Genomic DNA, 4,983 nt, shown 5'->3' on the forward strand with positions numbered 1-4,983 from the left:
GATGAAAAGCACTTTCATTTTTTCTTTTTCTTTCTCTTTCTCTTTTGTGCCCCTTCCTGTCTTTTTTTTTTCTCCCTTTCTTTAAAAAACAAAATTGACATCTTCAAATGTCATTAGTTACCTGCCTCTGTTGAATTGCCTATACCACTAAGAGCTTCATAGGTGTGAAACCAATAACCACTCCCTGACCAGCCATAACAAACAACCTTCTAAATATTATTGCTCTAAAGTTTTAAAGTGTGCTTCTTTTTGAATTTATGAACTACTGACTGATTACACACACACACACACACACACACACACACACACACTCAGAATATAAAAAATGTCAGGAGGTATGAGATGAATATATTTCTTTCACCAGTTGATATCTATGAGATTATGATTGTTTCACAGCCAACATCATGGAAAAAGAGTTATTTTCATGTATAATATCATACACTTCGAAATATTATATGAAGATGACTATTTGTATGTTTATATTGGAGTTGATGAATGGATGTAACCATAATATTCTATGGATCTGATGAGCTAGCCTTCTATACTTGTATTAACTTGTATAATGTACTCCAGTACTATTTAATTTATATACACAAGCCCAGACATGTAACTAGTGAAATAAACATATTCATTTCATACCTCCTGAGTTTCTTTATATTCTATTTACTCCTAATGAAATGATCATTATTGATTGGATTTACTGGATTTCAACTGCATAGGACTATATATTACACACTTATGTATTAGTCAAATGTAATACTTATTTGTTCACTTTCTTTTGTATTGATTATACACTATCTCGTAGCGTCAAGATTTTGATGATGTGACTGCTTATTTTTAAAATGATATTGTAGGGTAAGATATCAGAAGCAAAATCAGACCAGTTTGAACATAAAACAGATAGACTATTTTGTCCGGATATGGCTGGTTTAAATGCTTTAGGGTTAAAGTATGAGAGAAGGGACCAGAGTCAAATGGGTTTCTTGCTCTAGAGCACTGATTCTCAACCAGGGTCCATATGGCTCCTGTGGAGTCCATACAAGCAAAGTAGTAAATTGGGTACACACAACAGTATATTAAGGGTCCATGAAAAAGTTTTGATTTAGATGTATTTATTGGAAAAACAGTTAGGTTTCTTTCTCTAACATATTACATAGTTCAACCTACACAAGTTAATGTAAGAAAAACAATGTAGGAATTTTGAAAGAAGTATCTATAAAACTAATTTTTGAACACCAAGAGGCTACAGGGGTCCACCACAGTAAAATAATAATAAAAGGGGTGCAGTGATAAAAAATGCTGTTGAGGGACTACATAACTATTCACATCCTAGGAGAGGGGATGGGGTGATCTGGGTGGAGCAGGGAAGAGAGGAAAAAGCAGTGATGAGGTGTCTATGAATTCTTGAAGCATGAGGTGAGTCGAAGTGAATGAGAGCAGAAGAATCAGTGGAAGTTGCAAGTTGTAAAGGAGAGTGAGAGGGTGGGTGGGTGAACATAATGAATTAAGAACAAGTGTGAAGTGGATAAGTAGGGGAAATAGGTAATAATTATAGAGATTGGATAGGGTTGACAGGGTGCAGATGTGGTGAAGAGCAGCAGAACTGTAATAATGATGCAGAAGACAGGGGAAAGATTGGAGAGAGAGAGAGAGAGAGAGAGAGAGAGAGAGAGAGAGAGAGGGATGAGGAAAGAAAGAGAGAGAGAGAGATGATGATGATGACAATGATGATGTGATTGGAGAAGTTGCGAGAGTGTGGAGAAACTGGAGAGAGAAGTAGGTGAAGAGCATGAAGTGGGTGGTGAGTGATATATGGCGGTGCAGAAGGTGAGATGATTTGGTGTTAGAGATCAGGTCAATGAAGAATGTATGTGGAGAGAGCAATATTGAGGATGAGGAACGTATCTCAAATGAAATATATGCATGTACATATATATAAACACACACATGTATGCAATGGTATCAAAAAGTTCCAAGACTAGTCAAGTTTAATCTTTTCTACTCTAGGCACAAGGCCCAGAATTTTAGGGGAGGGGGCCAGTCAATTAGATCGACCCCAGTATGCAACTGGTACTTAATTTATCAACCCCGAATGGATGAAAAGTAAAGTTGACCTTGGTGGAATTTGAACTCAGAATGTAAAGAGAGATAAAATACCACTAAGCATTTCTCCCGGCATGCTAACGTTTCTGCCAGCTCATTGCCATACTAGTCATGTTTAATAAAAAATAACTTATTTACATAAGTTTTAATGTCATCTCCTTCAAAATAATCATCTTGCAAAGCAATACACCAGTCCCAGCGTTCCTGCCACTTTTTGGAATTAGGTTTGGAAGTCCTTTTCCATAAATGAGTTGAGGACCTTCTGCAATTCGCTCTGGGTCTTGACAATGGTGTTAAAACAGTAACCTTTGAGCTGCTTTTTCATCTTGGGGGAAGAGATTAAAGTCTGTAGGTGCTAAATCTGGTGAATGGGGTGAGTGCAGAAGTGATACCATGTTGTTTTTGTTGAAAAACTCATGAGTGAGGAGAGCTCGGCAACAGGGTGCATTGTCATCGTGAAGAATCCAATTTTTCCCACTCCACAGATCTGATCGCTTTTGCTGAATGTCCTACCTCAAACACTTCAAAACGTCACAGTAAAACTCTTGATTGATAGTCTGGCCCTGTGGATGAATTCTTGATAAACAATATCACATTTCTGGAGATGATGCTCATGGCAGGCCTTGTAGATCGTTCATCATCTTCCAGGGATGTTTTTCCACTTTTAAAGCACCAATGTCACTCGAAACATTGCATATGGCCCATTACCTCGTCACTGTAAGCTTTCTGAAGTATGCTCAATGTCTCTGTGGCAGACATTCTAAGTTTAACACAAAATTTCACGTTGGCTCTTTGTTCCTGTCCATGACAAAATCATTGACTACAGCATACATGTGATCACAAAAACACAAATTTCACAACTTGCGAAGTAAACACAGTGATGTCACTTCGTACACTGCCTCATGAAAGTCATTGCTAGCTTTCACTGCACACACAACCATATGCTGCCGTCTGTTGGTATACTACAGAATTAATCCAGGAACTTTTTGATACCACCTCAAAATAACTGGAAACGCTCTCTGTGAGACAAGCCTGTTGTAGATCAGGCTTCTACAACTAGAGACCGCTTGATGCAACCCTCAGACATCAATCTGCCAACCAGCAGCATCAGGTGAGGTCGTACTGCCACGTGGTATGTCTTTCCTTTGCAGTGCTTCTCTCATTTCTCGATTTTTGCAATGGCTGAAATGAAGGAACAGTGTGCTTCTATGAAATTTTGTTTTCTGGTGGGGAAAACGGCAGTTGAAACAGTTCTCATGCTTCAAACGGCTTACAAGGATGCTGTCAATAGCAAAACACAAGTTTACGAGTGGTTTTCACGCTTTAGAAATGGTCACCTGTTGCTTGAAGACCATCTTCATTCAGAGCAACTGTCGACCTCCCAAACAAATGAAAACATTATGAAGATTCATGAACTGATCTTGGAGGAGCATCACCAAACAATTGACAAACTTGTTGATATGATTGGTGGGTCCTGGAGCTCCTGCCAACGAATTTTGTGCAAGGAATTGTGAATGAAAAGAGTTGCAGCAAAATTTGTGCCCTGCTTGCTCACAGAAGATCACGACTGAATGCGGGTGATGAATTGAAAGAACAGTTGAAAGTTGATCTGGACATTTTTCGAAGGTCATCACTGGTGATGGAAGCTGGTGCTATGAAATTTTCAAATGTGGAAGAGGTGAAGAAAAAAAATGATGGAGGTGTTAAAAGGCATCACTTCACAAGAGTTCCAACACTGCTTCCAACAGTGGAAAACACATCTGGACTGATGCATTGCTTCAAATGGAGAATACTTTGAAGGTGAGAAAAGTGTAAACATTTAAAACTAAGTGAATAAAATAACATTGCAAAATTCCAGTTTCTTTTGGGTACCACCTTGTATGTATATATATATATATATGATGATGATGATGATTTGATATTTTTTTGAAATGCTTTCACACATAAACACAAATTCAAATTAGTTTAACCAATGGGCATAAATATTTATAACATTCATATATCTACTTTTATATACATATGGATATATATATATATAAAATAGAATTATATATATATATATATCATCATCATCATCATCATCATCGTTTAACGTCCGCTAGCATGGAAAGCGGACGTTAAACGATGATGATGATATATATAGATATATAATTCTATTTTTCATTTTTACCTTTATTTTATACTTTATTATATTTAAACTAATCCATTAAGACTCACACATACACTAAATAATAAAAACAATTTTGTATATTCAGTCTGTTGGAAAGAACAAATTGTTCACCATGTAATTCTTAAATGTCTAATATTTCCCTGATGATATTTTGCTCATAACTTATAAATCCAAATTTATTACATAAATTTGTAATTTATTAATTGGGTATTAATTGAAACAATTGTATGAATGATTATCAATAAGTTAATAAGTTAATTATTAACCATTAATTCTCCATTTTTACTTGCTTGTAAATATCCAATTTTTTCCCTAATACCCCATTTGTATTCCCCCTTATTATATCTTATTTTACTTTACTTTATTTTATTAAACCTTTTTTTGATGTCCTTACAAAAATTCTTTACAGTGATAAAAATGACAATGCATAAATTTAATTATAATTACTATGGTTATAAATTTTGTTTTACATATTTGCATTGTTCTTTGAAACGCGCGTATGCATTGAATCCTATTTTGTATTAGATTTAATTTTGCTGTAACATCATTTTCTCCTCCATTTTTCTATAATTGTTTATGGTATATTTATACCTATAATGATATTTTTCAACTACTATTTTCCTATTCTTGCTACTTGCTCTGGCTGTCTTTTATGACTATGATGAATCTTTATTGGAAATCATTCTTTCTCTCTTTTTGGACATCTTAAA

General features: G+C 35.4%; 1 long non-coding RNA gene across 2 annotated transcripts in view; it reads left to right on the plus strand.

Annotated features, from left to right (window-relative positions):
• Positions 1 to 4,983, plus strand: part of LOC128249033 (uncharacterized) — a 42,107-nt gene that overhangs the window by 6,158 nt on the left and 30,966 nt on the right. The gene's annotated exons all lie outside the window — the stretch shown is intronic.

Source organism: Octopus bimaculoides, chromosome 11, assembly GCF_001194135.2.
Source record: "Octopus bimaculoides isolate UCB-OBI-ISO-001 chromosome 11, ASM119413v2, whole genome shotgun sequence".
Taxonomy (NCBI): Eukaryota; Metazoa; Mollusca; class Cephalopoda; order Octopoda; family Octopodidae; genus Octopus; species Octopus bimaculoides.